Genomic DNA, 20,938 nt, shown 5'->3' with positions numbered 1-20,938 from the left:
CTTCCATGATTTTTGCATTGTGTCATTCTTAAAGTAAGCCATGCCATAATTGAAAGGCCATAAAATATCCCTTTGGAAAAGTAAATTTGACATCTTAATTATTACTGTAGAGACTCCTAGGGTCCTCCAATGGTGGTAATATATATTTGTGTAAAACAAGGAGCTTTCTGGAGTTGGGAGGGTTAATTTTGAGTGAGGTAAGCGTGGAAAGATTCCCTGCCAAAAATTAAGGGGGAAAAAAGTGTCAAATAGACTTGCCAATGATAAAATTTTGTCTGGCTAACTAAACCACTCCACCACTGTTCACATTTATTACAGGAGTTATAGGTCTGAGGACCCAAACTGAAAAGGAAAGCAGCAGCTTTTCTGATCATCTCTAGTACAAGTGAGTGAAGAGGATGAGGAATCTCAAAAGAGTCAAGGACAGGATTACCAAGTCTGAAGGCTGAAAGAATAAGATGCTGATCCTGATTCATGTACAGTATCATCCAGAGTAGTAACGCTAATTTGCAATCCTGTAGGGCAGAAAGTAGCCTGTTTTTTTAGGATATCCCTAATGAGGTGGCATTTCATGCTTAGATTCATACTCTACTGATTTTTCAATTGGATTATGGTAATGTCTTCTATGTTTGTATGTCAGGTGACAAGCTTAGACATCTACAAGCATGGTAGAATGTAGCAATTTGTTTGTTAGGGTGCATAAGTATGACCATCGGGCTCATTTTCGAAAGAGAAGGACATCCATCTTTCGACAAAAATCGGAAGATGGACGTCCTTCTCCCAGGTACGTCCAAATTGGTATAATTGAAGCTCAATTTAGGACGTCTTCAACTGCACTCCGTCGCAAGGATGGCCAAAGTTCAAGGGGGCGTGTCAGAGACGTAGCAGCGAAGGCAGAACTTAGACGTGCCTAACACACGGACGTCCTCGACCCATAATGGAAAAAAGGGCGTCCCTGACGAGCACTTGGACGTTTTCACCTGGTCCTGTTTTTCTTAAGACCAAGGCACAAAAAGGTGGCTGAAATGAACAGATGACCACCAGAGAGAATCGGGGATGACCTCCCGTTACTCTCCCAGGGGTCACCAAGCCCCTCTTACCCTCAAAAAACATCTTTAAAAATATTTTGTGCCAGCCTCTATGCCAGCCTCAGATGTCATACTCGGGTCCATGACAGTGCATGCAGGTCCCTGGAGCAGTTTTAGTGGGTACTGCAGTGCACTTCAGACAGGCGGACCCAGGTCCATACCCCCCTACATGTTACATTTGTGGAGGAAACAGCAAGCTCTCCAAAATCCACCACAAACCAACTGTACCCACATCTAAGTGTCCCCCTTCACCCGTAAGGGCTATGGTAGTGGTGTACAGTTGTGGATAGTGGGTTTGGGGGGGCTCAGCACAAAAGGTAAGGGAGCTATGTTCCTGGGAGCAATTTATGAAGTCCACTGTTGTGTCCCCTAGGGTGCCCGGTTGGTGTCCTGGCATGTCAGGGAGACCAGTGCACTACAAATGCTGGCTCCTCCCATGACCAAATGGCTTGCATTTGGTCATTTTTGACATGGATGTCTTTGGTTTCGAAAATCACTGAATATCAGAAACGTCCATGTCTAGGGATGTCCAAATCTAGGGACAGCGAAATTTAAGGATTTGGACGTCCCTGATGGTATTTTTGAAACGAAAGATGGATGTCCATCTTGTTTTGAAAATACGGGTTTCCCCGCCCCTGGATCTGGACATTTTGCAAGGACATCCAAATCTCAACTTGGACGTCCCTTTTGAAAATACCCCTCCATGTCACCGCCTGTATATACATTTTCATTAGTTACTGATGGTTCATAGGATACAAATTAAGTTTTGGTTCTGGCACACAAGGCCTTGTATGACCTTGCTTCTATGGTGTCTTTGAGTTCAATATTTTAGCATAGGTTGGTGGTTCTGTCCACTTGGAGTCTACTTGGTGGTGTCTCAACTATTAAATAACCTCCACAGGGAAATTTAGACCAACTGCTCCATTATGAAAGTAAAAGGCTTGTTGAAGGCTCATTTGTTTTTTAGTTAGTCTTTCCCCTTTGAGGATTACTGGAGAGACTATTGGGAATCCTTATATATATACATTTTTTTAAGTTATTCATTTTTTATTAACTTTTGCAGCCAAAATTAACCATGCATCATAGTTCAGTCATTAAACATAATCAATTAGGATGTGCATGCTCGTTGTTCCATCCTGTTTATATTGGAGTTCCTTTTTAGTTGGTTGGCTTTATATGTTTTTAGCTATTGTAAACCACTGTGATCTGGTATAGCCTAATGGTATAGTAAATGTAATAAACTGTAAACTATAAAATGAATATCAATGGCACATAGTTGCATACAATGGAGGCAATTTCCTAAATTCTATATATGGTACCCAAAGTTATGTACTGAACTTTGGGCATGCTTCTGAGATGCATGCACAAATAAATTGTAGAATGAGCTCTGAACCATCAATAATTGGGTGATAACCAATTATTGATGTTAATTGGCACGCATTAAAGTTTGCACGCACATCTGAATGAATGCTAGTCTATAAAGCATGGTGCCTAACTCCAATGGTACATATTTCAAAAAGGACAAGGTAATGGGCATGTCAGGAGCCCTCCAAAATGTTGTACATAGAATTACAGAATACTGTCTATCTGCAAGTTTAAGTCTGGTGCCCATTATATACAAATCTCTTTAATGCATATTCATTGTGGATATACTGAAAACCTGACTGTCAAGTGGTACGAAAACAAGAAGGCAAATGGTCTACAAAATCCACCATGGAATAGAAGACAAAAGTAGACCTTATTGTAGAAAATCAGTCTTTAATAAGTAGTTTCAACGCTCCCAAGACTTACAAACGAGTGCCCGACATGGTAATGTTTCACCAGAAAAATGCAGACTGTGTCAGGGACAATAGAAACTGTGACAATAAACATAAAAACAAATTAATAAAAAATCCAATGGGCAGCTGGGCTTTTTGCAGTGTTGGAGTGCTCTTACTAGTTGGAGGGAATTTCTTTGATTACCTGTTTTCCTGTTTAGCTATTCCTCATACAAAGAGGAAGGGGATAGTGTGGGCTGTTCCCCGCCAGCTGTGGTATATTCTTCATTCCAGCAAACCCTCCAACAGACATTTGAGTGCCATACTGCATGCTTCCAACAGGAAAACCAAGGTGAGAGCTCTGCATTGAGGTCTGGCGGAGGAGAGCCAACTTCATTGGGACATGACATCTCGCTATCACTTCCCATGGTAACTATGAGTCCACCATGCCCAGAAACAGCTGGGACCAAAAGTATGACGGTTGCTTCAGTGGATGTTGCTATGCAGTTGAGTAGTAATGACAAAGCTTGTTTCCTGGAAAAAACGGCTGAACTGGGAAATGTTGGGACAGCCAAGTGTGCAGCAATCCCAGAGGTGGTAACACCGGAAATGATTTGTGCGCCCATTAAGAACTTAGATATGAAGGTGGAAAAGACTGTGTTGGATACCACATCTCTTATGAGTAAGGTGGACATTTTGTCACCATCTTAGGAAAAGGTTCGGCAAGAAGGCTCTGAGCAAATCTCATAGACTAATTGAAAGTTAATAATCTTAAAGATGTTGTTTCCATGGTGATTAAGAATCAGAACAGTGCTCATAGAAAAATAGAGCAGCTAAAGATCTTTAGTAGGAGACTGAATTTGAGAATATTACATTTCCCCAAAGTGGATATGTTTAAAAAGCTTCTTATGGAAAATCTGAGAATTCCTCCAGAAGCCATTCCCCCTTTGAACAAAGTATATTACTTGCCAGCTGCCCCAAGAAAGGCAGTGGTGGGGGGATAGCCCTTGGAAGATCAGACCTTGGAATATCAGTTTACATCTAGATCCCAAGTTCAAGTTTAGTCTCAGATGGAAGGAAATTATCTACATAATATTTCTGCTGTTTTGGAGAGGTTTTTTTTGGATATTCAAGAATGAGCTACTCTGATTATAAACTTTGTCTTTGAGCAGGATCTGAACTCGATAATGAGACTATACAAACTACGCTTCTCAATTTTGTGGTCAACGAGTTTGGTTATATCCAGATGTAACAAAATCTGCTCGAGAGATGGAAGGCATTTTTAATTATGAGAGAAGAGACAAAAAAGTTAGGAGCAACTTTTCTATTAGCCTATCCCTGCAAATGTGTTGTGAAGTATTTTGGTTTCAAATATATTTTCTTTACACCTGATCATCTGAGATCCTTTTTGGACCTAAAGAAATTGACCAGTGATGGAACATCGTAATTCGGTTTATTGTACATAGGTTGAGTGTGTCCCAATTATGTGTTTCCTTAATTATTTTCTTCTGTCTGATTCTCCTCTATATCCCCACTCCCTCCCTTTGATAGTGGTCTGGGGAAGATGTAAAGCTTCTTGATTTCATTATTTATTTTTTATTATATATAATTTGGCAATAGTTTGTTGCCTTTTTATAGATTTATCTAGTTTGTAAAGAAGCTTTGAGTTCTACTTGTATGTTTGAAATGTATAAATTAAAAAAAATCCAATGAGTCCAATAAAACACATTTATTCAATGTAAAGGCAAATAAATATTTAATACAATCAAAAAACTATGATGTGGATAAAAATGTGCAGCAGATCTAAAACAATATAACACAAACACACAGATATTAAACCATATATACATAGAGGATGACATACCCAGCTGGTGAAAATCTAAAAACTTCACCAATGCTGAAAAGATATCACTATGAGACATATTTTCAAATCACTTAGACTTGCACAGTTCCTAGTAACCAATGGAACATTGTAAGTCTATGGGCCTGTTTACTACATATGTATTGCCATACTGGGAAAGACCAAAGGTCCATCGAGCCCAGCATCCTGTTTCCAACAGTGGCCAATCCTGGTCACAAATACCCGGCAAGATCCCAAAAATGTACAAAACATTTTATACTGCTTATCCCAGAAATAGTGGATTTTCCCCAAGTCCATTTAATAACGGTCTATGGACTTTTCCTTTAGGAAGCTGTCCAAACCTTTTTAAAACTCCGCTAAGCTAACTGCGTTTACCACATTCTCTGGCAACGAATTCCAGAGTTTAATTACACGTTGAGTGAAGAAATATTTTCTCCGATTCGTTTTAAATTTACTACATTGTAGCTTAATCACATGCCCCCTAGTCCTAGTATTTTTGGAAAGCGTGAACAGACGCTTCACATCTACCCGTTCAACTCCACTCATTGTTTTATAGACCTCTATCATATCTCCCCTCAGCCGCCTTTTCTCCAAGCTGAACAGCCCTAGACGCTTTAGCCTTTCCTCATAGGGCCACCCTCCAATCTTCCAGTACCACACTCGATTTTAAGGATAAATTACATATTTCTAACAATAGCTCCACAAGCTCATTTTTCAGTTCTATCAGTACTCTGGGATGAATATCATCCAGTCCATGAGATTTGCTACTCTTCAGTTTGTAGAACTACCCCATTACATCCTCCAGGTTTACAAAGAATTCGTAAGTTTCTCCGACTCGTCAGCTTCGAATACCATTTCCGGCACCAGTATCCCACCCAAATTTTCCTCGGTGAAGACCGAAGCAAAGAATTCATTTAATCTCTCCGCTACAGCTTTGTGTTCCCTGATCGCCCCATTTTACTCCTCAGTCATCTAGCGGTCCAACTGATTCTTTTGCTGGCTTCCTGCTAAACATTTTCACTAAGTGTTTTTGCCTCCAATGCAATCTTTTTTTTCAAAGTCCCTCTTAGCTTTCCTTATCAGCGCTTTGCATTTGACATGACATTCCTTATGCTGTTTCTTATTATTTTCAGTTGGTTCCTTCTTCCATTTTCTGAAGGATTTTCTTTTAGCTCTAATAGCTTCCTTCACCTCACTATTTAACCATGCCGGCTGTCGTTTGGTCTTCTGCCCTCCTTTTCTAATACGCAGAATATATTTGGCCTGGGCTTCCATGATGGTGTTTTTTAACAGCATCCACGCCTGATGTAAATTTTTGACCCTCACAGTCGGTCCTCTAAGTTTTCTTTTCACCATTCTTCTCATTTTATCATAGTCTCCTTTTTTAAAGTTAAATGCTAACGTATTTGATTTCCTATGTATACTTACTTCAAAGCTAATATCAAATCCAATCATATTATGATCACTGTTATCAAGCAGCCCCAGCATCATTACCTCCCGCACCAGGTCATGCGTTCCACTAAGGACTAGGTCTAGAATTTTTTCTTCTCTCTTCGGTTCCTAACCAGCTGCTCCATAAAGCTGTCCTTGATTTCATCAAGGAATTTTACCTCCCTAGCGTGTCCCGATGTTACATTTACCCAGTCAATATCGGGGTAATTTAAATCACCCATTATTATTGTGTTGCCCAGTTTGTTTGCGTCCCTAATTTCCTTTAACATTTCTGCATCCGTCTGTTCATCCTGGATAGGCAGATGGTAGTACACTCTTATCATTATCCTCTTCCCCCTTTACACATGGAATTTCAATCCACAGTGATTCCAATAAGTGTTTTGTTTCCTGCAGAATTTTCAATCTATTTGATTCAAGGCTCTCGTTAATATACAATGCTACCCCTCCACCAATTCAATCCACCCTATCACTACGATATAATTTGTACTAAGGTGCACTAGTGTTTTTAGCACACGCTAATGCTAGAGACACCCTATATTCCTACTGGTGTCTCTAGTGTTAATGTGTGCTAATTTTTAGCATATACTAAAAACAGCATGCCTTCAGAGCAGCTTAGTAAACAGGGCCCTAAGAGCTTTGAAAATGATCCCCAATGCCATACATCTAAAATTAGTGATAGTACCACCCCAGACAACTGCATGAAGGAAAACTCTAAACATACATAGATATACTTGCCGACTCACATGTGGCTCTTACTGGTTCCGTTCGAAACAATAAAAACAAACTTGCTGTGACAGCCTACCTTATAAATGCTGAAACCATATAAATATGTTTGAACTATTGTTGAAAAAGCAAAATGAGTACCAAAAAAAGTTGTGAACCCTCAGAATGCATTAAATTGTGGTCACCAGCCTCTCAAAAATATAAAAAGTATGTTAAAACAACTCAAAAAAAGTCTGTAGTAATGGAGTCAGCCTAAAAAAAACATCGAGAGTAAAAGATGCTTGAAAATAAAAACAAAAGTGTGCAAACTTTGTCCTGAGATGTTTGCCAATGCATTATTACCAAACGTGATGATAAAAAGTGGTTAAAAAAAGCTTCAAAACAACCTAAAACCTTTTAAAACATGGTGGAATGCATTGAGACCGATTTCATGTATTCCAATAATGTCACTATGTTCCGGTGACATAATCAATGCCTTTCAACCACAGAAGAATTCTCAGCAACATAAAACTGCCTTAAAAACCATGAATAACTTTATAAAACAATCTAAAACCCATATCTCAAAACTTACAGGATCATAAAAATTAATGTCAGCACCTCCATAAAATGTAATTAAAAGAAAAAAAATTGTGATGTAAAAATCAGGTAAACCATCCTCTTAAAATAAAAAGAAAAACAAGGGTTCCTGTACAAATAGGAACCATAAAACGGGATAGTCTGTAGTATAAAGCACACATCCACAATATAAAATCTTCAGAAATAAATATAAGCACACATAAATCCTAAAAAAAAAAAAAAAACATAATGAGAAAACAGGCATAATATGGTAAACAACAGCAGTGCATCATAGTCACATAATGGAATAAAAGTAGCAGTGCACCATCATTACAAAAAGACTGGAAAAGTCCACATCCTGGTTCAGTCCAAAATAACCTGTATTAAAATCATGAATAAACCTTTGCACTGTTAAGCAGTCTGTCTAAATCCTTTCCCCTCCACAAAGGGTGTGGTATGCTAAGAACAAAAAACCTGAAAGTCCTCAAACTTATCATGTTTCTCCACAGAGTGTTGTACTAATGGCTTATCAGCTGCAGATCTTTTAATTGCACTTTTATGTTCAAGGATGCACTTGTTCAAAGGGCGGATCGTCTTTCCAATATAGATCAACTGGCAGGGATACATGGCAACATAAACAACCCCAGCAGTCTTACAATTAGAAAATGCATAGAGGTGGAACTTAATTCCTGTGAGTGACTGGATGAGAAAACACTTTAAAGTTGATATTGACTCCGCAGACAAAACAATTACCATATTTGTGATGTCCCACCGGTCTCTGAGTCAGCTGCTGAGAAGGTGCCGGGAGTGCTGAGTGTATGATCATATCTTAGAGACTTCTCCCTTTCTTGTGTGCAGTCATGACCTCCTTGTCAATCTCTTGAACAATATGCCAGTGTTTATAGATTATTTTAATAGTATCTTTGGACAGCTATGTGAATGGTAAGGCACATACAACATCAGCTGCTATGAGAGGTCATGGCAGCCATTTTAGACCGGTACCGCAAGGGGCATGAACAAGGGAACTGTGTTCCTGCACCCAATGACCCCGCTGGACCACCAGGGATACAGGCAGACCCAGAGAAAGGCCTGCCTGCACGACCGGGGGGGGGGGAGGGGGGGTTCTTCCAGGGGGTGCTTTGACATGGGCTGGGAGGGGGAGGGAAAGAAAGAGGGGACATTGGTGAGGAGGGGCATGAGTGGGCTCAGAAGCTTTAAAGAAAGAAAAAAAAAAGTTATGCAGGCTGGCAGGCCCGTATAATTGCTGGGCACCCAGTCCACCCAAAATGATCCACAGATATTCAGTACCGGAGCCCGGCTATAGCCTGCCTTTGAATATCGGGGGATACTTTAGCCAGCGACAATGAGTATTTAACAAAACAATGACCGCTGCTGGCTGAATATCGGGAGGTTTGTTTTTACTTTTGGGCACCTTTTATTCCTCCATTACCACAGACTTATTTTGAGTTGTTTTAACTTACTTTTAATATTTTTGAGAGCCTGGTGACAACAATTTAAGGGTGTCCTTTACTAAGACACACTCACATTTTTGGCGCCCGCTAAAATTGTGGGTGTGCTAAATGTTAGAGACATCTCTAACATTTAGCACGTCCACAATTTTAGCACGTGCCAAAAACGTGAGCATGCCTTAGTAAAAGACCCTCTATGGGTCCTTTTACTAAGCCATGGTAGCGCTTTTAGCTCATGGTAGAAATCATGTGGTTGTAAATGCTGAGACGCCCATAGGAATATAATGGGCGCCTCAGGGTTTACCACCAGCTGACTTCTACCGTGAGCTAAAAACGTTATTGCGGCTTAGTAAAAGACCCCCTGAGTAAGTTCTGAGGGGTCACAACTTGTTTTTGTCCTGAATTTGGTTATCAATAGTTTATGCATATTTATATGGTTTTCAACATATAAGGTAGGTTGTCACAGCAAGTTTGTTTTATTGTTTCAAATGGACCCAGGAAGAGACTCATGTGAATCAGCAAGTATACCTATGTTTAGATTTTTCATTGATGCAGCAGTCTGGAGTGGTACTATCACTAATTTTAGATGTATGACTTAGTGATATCTTATCTTTTTTGGCAGTGATCAGCATTGGTGAAGTTTTAGATTTGCACCAGCTGAATAAGCCATCCTCTATGTTTTTATGGTTTAACCTCTCTATGTTTGTGTTAGTGCTGCTGCACATTTTTATTCACATCGCTTTGTTGATTGTATTAAATATTTATTCACCTTTTTAATGTTGTTTTTATAGGTGTACATATCTTTTGAGCTTTTCATTGATTTAAATATATTTTATTGACTTTTTATTAAATTTGTTTTTATGTTTATTGTCACAGCTGCCATTGCCCCTGACACAGCCTTTATTTTTCTAGTGAAACATAGCCATGTTAGGCTTTCATTTGTAAGTCCTGGGAGCTTTCAAACTGCTTATCAAAGACTGCTTTTCTACAATATGTTCTGCTTTTGTCTTCTATTCCGTGGCAAACGAGCACTCCAGGACAGAATTGGAAAACACTGCCTTGGACCACAGTCACTAACTAAGGGGTCCTTTTACCAAGCTGCGGTAAAGGGTGCCTTGCGCTAGCGACAGCGGCTGTTTTTGCCATACGCCATGGCCCTTTTTACCACAGCAGGTAAAAAAAACAAAAACAAAAGAAATGACCATGCAGAATGATTGTGCTTGCCATGCGGCCATTTCAAGGGGAGCAGTTATCGCTAGCCATTGAGAGGGCGGAAAGGGCTCCCATGCTAACCTGGCTGTAACTGGGCAGCACTGCCAGGTAAACCCTGTGATATATATATATTTTTTTAAATCTCTGCAGTGTCACACGCTGAGGGTGGAACTACCGCTAGTGGATGTGTTGGGCTGACGATAGTTCTGAGTTGCCCCATGGTAAGCCCGTTGCTGTGCGACAACCCTGTAGTAAAAGGGCCCCTAATTGCAGGATAGTTTAAGAATGCTCAGTGACCTCACAATGCACTTGGCCTGAGATTCCTATTCAATTGTCCTGTTTTCCTTCAGTAAATAAAAAGGAGATGATATGCAATGTGTTGGGGGGGGGGGGGTGATGAGGCAGCATGTATAGTGTGAGCAGGGGGTCATTAGGTGCTCTATCATTTATAGCATAAATCTGAATGCAATCTCATGAATAATTTAAATATCATGTGGGAGAAAGAAACAGAGAGAGAGAGAGAGAGAGAACCTTAAACTGTAAAAATCTAGTCTAAAATTAGATAAAATGAACATCTCAGAAACATTCTGCCTACTGATATCAGAAGAGGACTCTTTGGTCATACAATAGGAGAAATTTACTCGGTTTAATTTTGCATTTAGTTTAAAATAGGCATTTGTATTCCACTTAAGTAAAGAAACACTAGGTGGATAACAATAGCATAAACAATAAATCATTCGTTCAACAAATCCACTATAAGAATGCATCAAATTACAGTTAATAAAAATATACATTAAGAGACCCTTTTACAGAGCGGTGGTAAGCACAACACGGGCTTACCACTCACTCTTCCAAGTAATCCCGCCCCAAGTGCGTGCCATTTCTGGGGGGAAAGACCCCCCCCCCCCCAAATGGCTTGCGTGGTGATAACTCAGCTGTAATTGGGTATCGCTGTGTGCTGCCCAGTTACCACCGGGTTAGCGCAGGAGCTCTTATTGCCACCTACTACTACTACTTGACATTTCTAAAGCGCTACTAGGGTTACGCAGCGCTGTACAATTTAACATAGAAGGACAGTCCCTGCTCAAAGGAGCTTACAATCTAAAGGACAAATGTACAGTCAGTCAAATAGGGGCAGTCTAGATTTCCTGAAAGGTATAAAGGTTAGGTGCCGAAAGCAACATTGAAGAGGTGGGCTTTGAGCAAGGATTTGAAGATGGGTAGGGAGGGGGCTTGGCGTAAGGGCTCAGGAAGTTTATTCCAAGCATAGGGTGAGGCGAGGCAGAATGAGCGGAGCCTGGAGTTGGCGGTGGTGGAGAAGGGTACTGAGAGGAGGGATTTGTCCTGTGAGCGGAGGTTACGGGCAGGAACGTAAGGGGAAATGAGGGTAGAGAGGTAATGAGGGGCTTCAGACTGAGTGCATTTATAGGTAAGAAGGAGAAGCTTGAACTGTATGCGGTATCTGATTGGAAGCCAGTGAAGTGACCTGAGAAGAGGGGTGATATGAGTATATCGGTTCAGGCGGAATATAAGACGTGCAGCAGAGTTCTGAACAGATTGAAGGGGGGATAGATGGCTAAGTGGGAGGCCAGTAAGGAGTAGGTTACAGTAGTCAAGGCGAGAGGTAATGAGAGCATGGATGAGAGTACGGGTGGTGTGCTCAGAAAGAAAAGGGCGAATTTTGCTGATGTTAAAGAGAAAGAAGCGACAGGTCTTGGCTATCTGCTGGATATGCGCAGAGAAGGAGAGGGAGGAGTCGAAGATGACTCTGAGGTTGCGGGCAGATGAAATGGGGAGGATGAGGGTGCCATCAACTGAGATAAAGAGTAGAGGAAGAGGAGAAGTGGGTTTTGGTGGAAAGACGATAAGCTCGGTCTTGGACATGTTCAGTTTCAGGTGGCGGTTGGACATCCATGCAGCAATGTCGGATAAGCAGGCTGATACCTTGGCCTGGGTCTCCGCGTTGATGTCTGGTGTGGAGAGATATAGCTGGGTGTCATCAGCATAAAGATGATACTTGAAACCATGAGAGGAGATCGGTGAGCCCAGGGAAGAGGTGTAGATTGAAAAAAGAAGGGGTCCAAGGACAGATCCCTGGGGAACTCCAACAGAGAGCGGGATGGGGGTGGAGGAAGATCCATGAGAGTGTACTCTGAAGGTGCGGTGGGAGAGATAGGAGGAGAACCAGGAGAGGACAGAACCCTGGAACCCAAATGAGGACAGTGTGGCAAGAAGTAAATCATGATTGACAGTATCAAAAGCAGCAGATAGATCAAGGAGGATGAGGATGGAGTAGTGGCCTCTGGATTTGGCAAGGAACAGGTCATTACAGACTTTAGAGAGTGTAGAGGGTGAAAACCGGATTGAAGCGGACCTCAATGGGTAGTGGTAAGGGCTCCCTGCCACATGGCCATGTGGTAATATTTCTCTTGCCACATGGCCATGTGTGTCTGGGGGCTTTTTAACCCGCTGCGGTAAAAAGGGCCCTGGCACATGTCTAACCATATGCTGCATATGCCACTAGCGCAGGGCCCTTTTTCCCAGAGATTGATAAAAGGACCCCTAAATAATTCTAGATTTATGAATTATTAGACAGCTGTCCAAGCCAATTTTTTTTTTAATTTATAAGATTTATCAATTTCTTACAAGCATATTACTTGTTACAGAAAAACAGCATAATACAAACGTTAAAGAAATAGGTAATAAGAAAAAGTATAAATGCTTCCTTAGACCTCAAATTGAGGGGGGTGTTACAGTTTAGTGGAGTTTTATACAGGCATATTAACATAAATAAATATTAAATGCAGTTTATGTGTATAATTCGTCACAATATCATCTAACTAGTTCTAGATTAAGCTGTTTCATGTCCAGAAAGGATTTTAGCTGTTCTGAGTCATAGAATACATACTTTATCCCACTAAACCTGACCAGGCATTTGCAAGGACAAACTAACAAAAAAGAACCACCCAATTTAAGAACATCCTGTTTCAATGCCAAAAATAATTTTCTACGTTCCTGCGTTACTTTAGTAACATCTGGAAATATCCATACTTTTGTTCCATAAAAAGGAACCTTTGAGAATTTAAAGTATAGTTTCAATATTGCATTGAGATCTTGTTCAAATACCAACGAAACCAAAAGAGTGGCTCTTTGCGGAACTATTTCGATGGATTGTTCTAGAATTTCAGACAGATTGTTAAAGTCTATAACAACCAAACCTTCTTTCTTTTCTTCTTTTCCACTTAATCTTGTTGGAAGATAGTAAATCTTATTTATAGGAGGAATAAATTCTTGAGGCATTTGTCCAAGCCAATTTAAGAAGAACCTATAGTCTGTAAATATATTTAGTCAGTTTATAGCTAATAATATTAGATTTATTTGTTGTCTAAAGTCAATAAGAGTACTCTTTTAATGTAAATAATGCTATATGATCTTTAATATAAACTACAATCAGAGAGCTTGATTGAAAAAATTAAAATGAATCACAAGTTACTGGGATCTGGGGTCACTAAATCAAGATTGCAGATCACACATTTTGGATCAGTTAATGCATACCATGCAGTATGTATTGCAGTGTTGCTCCCCCTGAGAAATTATTTTCCAAGCAATGACATCTCAGTAATGATGGCTATAGCATGACTGCTAGGGGCCCTTTACTAAATGGTGGAAAAATGTGGCCCATGGTGGTATTGTCACATGGCATTGCTGTGCAACTTGGCCACCTGTTACCATTGCTAGTAAAAAGGCCTTTTTTTTTCAAAAGGGCCAGCAAATGGCCGTGCGGTAATTAAAAAATTTCCATGTGGCCATTTACTGCCGAAGCCCTTACCGTGAGGGCTCTGGCGGTAACGTAGCAGTAATCAGGCAGCGCTCATTACTACCTGATTACCACCCCCCCCCCCCCCCCTCTGCTGGGTACTAGAAAATAAAAAGATATTTTCTAGCACTGAAAATGGTGCATGGGAGACATGGATACTTTTATTAACCATCTGTCAAGGTTTTAAAATGGGGGACATCTTATGTTCTTGCACTTTTAGATAGTTCAGCAGCATTTGACAATAATAACCATCACATCAGGATTCAATCCTTGATAGAAATAGGGATTTGGGGCTGCGTTCTAGACTGGTTTCGATCTGTAACACCGAGAATAATCTTTCTAAATGATTCACTTTACCAGCTGAGTTTCCACAGGGCTCATTCATAGCTATGCTTAGTGGCATTGTTGAGTAATTGGGGCCAAATATTATTCATGGGAAAAAACGGATGCCAGTCCATTTTTGATTTGACTTCCTTGGCTCTCACCTAAAGGAAGAGTTGAATTTAAACATCTGATCTTGGAGTTCAAAGTATTATGTAGTCGAAGTCCTGGGTATTGTTTTTAATGTCCCTCTCTACGACCCGGGGAAACCCATTTCCATGGAGACGTAGAGAGGGTTTGCACCTCCACAGTCTGCTTGAACGCCTCCCTGAGTTCCAGTGGTATCCCTCCCCAAGGGAATTGGCGTTGAGGAGGCATCAGAAGGCTCAGTTCTAACCTTATTCCCATGACCACAGCTTTCTGTCCATTAGGATCAAAGTAAATCTTTAACCTTTTATTTTCCCACATATATTATATTGAAAATCAACCCAAATTAGCTCAGAGAATCAGTATTATTGGTGTGTGGATTACTTGGTAGATCAAGTGATAAGTATAATATAAATAGAGATATAGAAATGAAGACAAAGATAGTTTCCAGAGATAAAGTATTTATTCTCACCAATATAAGGTCTTCAGGTCAGTACATTCATCAAACAGATTCTGAGTTCAACTGGACAGAGTTCTGCTGTCGGTCAAGTGTTGGAGGAAACTTCCCACTTTCTGTCTAAATCTCATCTCCTTTTATAGGCGAAGATCTCTATGCAAGGCAATGGCAAGACCCTTTTTTTCTTATTATTGCCCAACCTCTGAGTCAATTTTCCGGCAGGTGTCCATCTGTACCATCTGTACCATCTCCCTTCCTGTTCTAGCTATTTTGAAACATTTCCGTTATTGTAAACAACATGTTATTTCTTACAAAAATATCTTGCACCTGTTTGTGACTTTTCCGCTCTCGTCAACATCTTCTTTTTACAAAAATATCTTATTATTGACATCTCAGTTTCATATCAGCTTTCGTATGCTCTTATGATCTGAGTACCACAAACTTCATTTTAAAAACCAGATTTTATCCATTTTAGTCCATTATTCAATCATCATATGTGCTATATTCAATTTGTAAGGTGTACCAAGTTTTATTAAGACTCATCATATAGTCCTGCTTTTGCAGGTTCTCAACTGTAATGCCATTAGTGGGTTATCAGGCCTAGTCAAGGCGTCTCAGCTGACCAAAGTCCTGTAACTTGGCCCACCACCATTCCAGTGGATAGGCCTTAAGCTACAACACATATTAACAGTATTTAGAAAACTATGCTACACTTTATCATCCTGTTAAGAAAATTAAGATCAATCCAGGAAATTAGGCAGGCACTCCCAATGAAAAAAAAACAGTGTCATTTACAAACAACGAGTAATAGAGCTATTTTATGGAAAGGACCAGAATTATGTATTTCTTTACCTCCAGACCTCAGAAACATCACCAATTAATTACAATTTATACAGCTATTAAAAGGTTTCAGCTGATTGGCTGTCAGCAACATCTAGATGCTTTAAAAGATGAAAGGATTCCCTTTTTTTCCTCCTTGTATGTATCAGGACCCTGTTTTGTGTTTGTGTGTGTGTGTTTTTTTTTAATTTGCTTCTGAAGGGATTTATTTGTTGTCTAAAATCAAAAGAGTATTCTTTTAATGCAATTAATGCTGTATGATCTTCAATATAAACTGCAATCAGAGAGCTTGATTGAAAACATTAAAATGAATTGCAAGTTACTAGGATCTGGATTAAATCAGGATTGCAGAGCACACATTTTGCATTAGCTAATCTGTAATGTCGCTCCCCATGAGAAACATTTTCAAAGCAATGGTGTTTCAGTAATGATGGCTACAGCATGACTGCTTAAATTATATTAAAGGGTACAGAGACACCTTTCTTAGCCATCTTTGACATAACATGTCAGGTTTTCAACTGGGGACATCTTTTATGTACTGGCATTTTTAGATATTTTACCAGCATTTACGATATTAGCCATGACATCATGATTCATCACTTGATAGAAATAGGTATTTGGGGCTGTGTTCTGGACTGTTTTAGATCTTTTCTTTTTTTTGTCTAACCACATGCTGAAAGTACTTTCTGAGAATAATCTTTCAAAACAGTTCTCTTTACCAGCTGGATTTCCACAGAGTTCCACACTGATAGCTATAGTTTTCAATATATAAACATAGCAATAGGTATGAATTACAAGCTTTATGCTGATAGTTTACAAAGTTTCATTCTTGTGAGAGAGACAATGGCTCAAACCTTTGAATATGTAGTGCTATGCATTAAATCAGCGAAGCACTGTTTGATACGTAACAAATTAGCTCAGAATGTTGGCAAAACTCAGATCGTTGTTCTCAGTTATTCTCTTCACCATTCTGTACCTGCTCCTCTTAATAGTGAAATTTTGTCAGTACCCATCGCTGCGTACGTGAAATGTCTGGGGTGATCATTATCCCCTGAAGCAGTTATTACAAAAGCATTTATCAAGTTTAATGCGATTAATCTGTTAAAGCCTTTTTTAAATACAGAACATTTTTACACTGATGTATAATTTTTGGTGGTTTCTATACTTCATTGTCATAATGGCCTATACTTGGGAATTCTTGCAGCCTCTTCAATTTGTTGAAAATGCTGTGGCATGTGCGCTGACCGGTGCCCATTAAACAGGTCACATCATTGCAGTACTTTGCGATGTAAAGCCTTAAGTAATGATACGTTCCTCAGTAAACAGTTCCATACTAAGGGCTCTGTTTACTAAGGTGCGCTAGCGTTTTTAGCACATGCACTAACTGTAGGCACCCATAGGAATATTGTGAGCACCTACACAGTTAGCGCATGCTAATGGTTTGCACGCACTAAAAGCACTAACACGCCTCTAGCACAGCTTAGTAAATGGGGCCCTAAGAATTTATTGACCTCCTCATTTGCTGAGATAAGATGATTTTAATTGCTTAGATATTCCCTCTTTCCATTATAGACTCAATTCTATAAACGGCACTGAAAAACTGGCGCCGATAAAATTTTGCAGTAAATGCTACTCTATAAATGGTGCTCAGAGTTTGCATCATTTATAGAATAGTGTTTGGCACTGAGATCTGTGCCCAATTTTAGGCACGCATAACCAAGTAAATAATTGTGCAAATTATCACGCCTAAGTTATGTGCAGATCTCTCTTGTCCTATAAAACTGCATGTAAATTCCAGGAACACCCCTGATCCGTCCATGCCTCTCCCACGGCCATGCCCCCTTTTTGGATCCGTGTGTAAATTTTAATTAATGCCAATTATAACTAATTGATTATTAGCACCCAATTATTGCATAAATTGGCTTGTTATTCAATTAAATTGCACACAGAATTTGGCATACACCCAAATTTTCATTTGCAATTTTTAGTGCCATATATAGAATTACATATGCAATAGTAAGACTGATACTTTAGAACTCTTTGCCGGTTGATTTAAGAACTATAACTTGCATTTTGAAATTCTGTAAAAAGCTGAGAGCATCTTTTTACCAACAGACTTTTTTCCATTCCTAAATAGCGATAGTACTGGTGTTAACTATATGGCCAAATCAAAAGTTTATGTTACAACGGAGTTGTCAATTATTATTTTGCATGGGGCCCTTTTACAACATGGTGGTAAGCACTAACGCATGTTTACTGTAAACTAAAATGGCACTAGAGCATCACGTGGTATTTCTGGAGTCAGACTGCACTAATTGGGTGCATGGGAGCTCTTACTACCTAGTACATAGGTGGCAGTAAGGCCTCACCCACTAATGGCCATGATCTAATTGGGAAATTAGCACGTGGCTATTAAGACAAAAAAATTGTGGTTGTTTTACTGCCATGCTAAAAGTGGCATCGGTACTTGGGAAACCCATGCCCTAAAAATAGCACAGGTCACTTTTCAGCATTGCTTAGTAAAAGGACCCCTAAGTTTTGCACAGATTTCTTTGTAGTTTTATTTATTTTTTTTTTCAAAATCTGTTGTTTTGTCATTGTTTATTTTTATGAATTTTGTATGCGATTTTATAAGCTGCATGGCATTGATAGTGTGGGTTGAAAATGTTTCTGATAAATAGGAGGTTTCTTTTTCTGCATAACTATACCTATAACTATAAATATTTGCTGGATATTTCAGATTCATTACAGTAGTTTGTTTTATACTCTGAAAGTAAGTTAGGATTTGAAGGAAGCAAAAAAGGTCATTCTCCTTATGAATCATGCTAATACACATCATGGAAGCAACAAACAGCTACAATATCTAGAAACATCACATATTTTGTATAAGGACCCCCCCCCCCCCCCCCCCCCCACACACACATTTTATTTCTCATATCTGCTAATGGAAGACTGCTACTTACATCGTATGATTTCAAAGGACACTAAAATTAACATTTCTAAAAAGAATAGAAGGAATTGTTTCAGAGCCAAACAGGTTAACTAATCTTTTTTTAGTGACTGGAGTGCTTTAGCTTTTCTGCTGGGAATTTATCTATAAAATCCTAATGGTCCTGAGAAATCTAGCATCCTCACTGGTGTTATATAAATAACCCTATGGGTCTAAGTTACCAGACTTTTTCACAGTGTCTCTTTTTAAAAATGGCTAATAAATCAGACCTATAAACATTAAAATCATCTTGTTCCTTGAAATGATCAACAGAGGTGATAAAAGTTTAGCAGGAGCTGCAGGAATAATATTGCTGTATCACAGTTTATAATGGCATATCAGACTTGTGTCCCCATTTAGAGTGGTGATTTTACTACATTATACATTGCGGGGCATCGCATAACTACTGCTCTTACATGAACTGAAAATGGTCAGGCATTCTGCTTACTGTTATGCTCATGATGTTTGACGAGAACACAGAAGTTGCATTCATTTCTTCAGGGACAAAAATCAACAAAGGCAGATTTTGTACTATTATTATTATGTTTTTCATTTAACAAAGCTTTCATAATATCTCATGCTCTCGCAAATACCTCACATTCGAGGGAACAAATACCTTCCTGCACAGCAAGATGACCCCAACGCTCTTGCAGAGTTTTTCTCTTTTGTGCTTATGAGCACTGTACATCCTTCCGGAACACGGTCCCAGATCGCAACGGTGTCCCAAATCACAGGATTAATATGCTTAAGAACAGACCTCTTATGCTTCCAGAATGAAGTACTCCTTGCTAATTTCTCTTCAAGACACCGGCTTAATTGCATTTTAAACAAATGGGCTGCTTTGCCGGCCAACTTTTAAATGAGATAACAGCAATGTTCACTCTCCAGCAGTGATGAGTGCCTTGCAGTAGATTCAAAACTCTGCTCAATAACAGGTTTAATCTCACACCAGCAGATTTACTGCAGAATAAACTGCCACTGAGCTCATAATTAGTAAAAAAAAAAAAAAAAAATCAACCTCCTAAATATTATTTTCCAGAACAGCAGGCTGTGCTTTATGGTAAGATGTCAGTCCTGTTCTTTTGTGTGTTTTATTGATTTCATGTATGATATTGGGAATTCATGCCATGATTTAAGATAATGTTCTTTATCGATCACATAAGCAGTTTTTAGCTATCCAGTAACAAAATGATGCTCTCATTCACGGAATATGCGAGACAGGGAGCTGGGGAGATTAAAGCACTTTTCTTAATGTTTATGATTTTTTTTTCCCAACCGCACATTCACAATTGGAAAATAAAACCAGGAACCATTTGAGCTTCAGAAATCATCTCATAATACTGTTTGTTGTGGCTATTAGTAGCCAATCAAGGATCAATGGAGGTCTTGCTCAACAAATGTATTTTGTAAAATATGCTTATTTGCCTCAGCAAAATAAAATGATTTTATTTGTAACAGAACTGGGAGCTATCTGTGAAAAATAAAACATGTTCTAAAGCACCTACCAGGGTTCTTCTAGCTTGTCACTGACTATTCAATATGTGTCCATGAGTTTAAAACAGCATTGTACTTTTGTATAAAATGTATACAGAAGGATTTAAAAACATGGATTCTACACAAGAAGAATGCATGTATACTATGCAGATATGGAAAGAAATTTTGCACTGCCCTTCTCTATGGCCTCCAAGAAGTCATTTGGGGTGTAAGGTTGAAACTAACTGACAAGACTGCACCTCTGGACCCCTCAAGCTCATTTTTAAAGGAAACTAGGGAATTTCCATTTGAAAATGCAGGCTAGCAAGGGGGGGGGGGGGGCTTGGCTAATTTTTAGACCTGTGTAACCGGCACCTTATTTGAAGCAGAAAGAAAGTACATGAATTAACGTGCATGGGGATTTTCAATATCCCAAAACATATAATGTTCCCTCTATCCAGCCCCACCCACTTTTCTCCATGGGTAAAAGTCTGTGTGTTGTATTTTTATCACCACTGGTTCCTTATTTAATTCACGTCTTCGTCCGTTTCTTAAATTTATCAGACAAAAGATATATTTCTCAGAGAAGATAAACAGATATATACTGTATGATATGCATAGGTTCAGAAAGGAATATATAAACATACATAAGTACACTTAATACTTTTTTAAAAATAAAGAGATTTCTGTCTTAACATTTTATTATATTGTGCATATATTTTATTCAATATTTTCAATACAGTATATATTTTATATATCAGCTCTGTATGGTTAATT

This window comes from Microcaecilia unicolor, chromosome 6 (assembly GCF_901765095.1).
Source record: "Microcaecilia unicolor chromosome 6, aMicUni1.1, whole genome shotgun sequence".
NCBI classification, from domain to species: domain Eukaryota; kingdom Metazoa; phylum Chordata; class Amphibia; order Gymnophiona; family Siphonopidae; genus Microcaecilia; species Microcaecilia unicolor.
The sequence above is the reverse complement of the archived record's forward strand: the minus strand, read 5'-3'. Positions refer to the sequence as shown.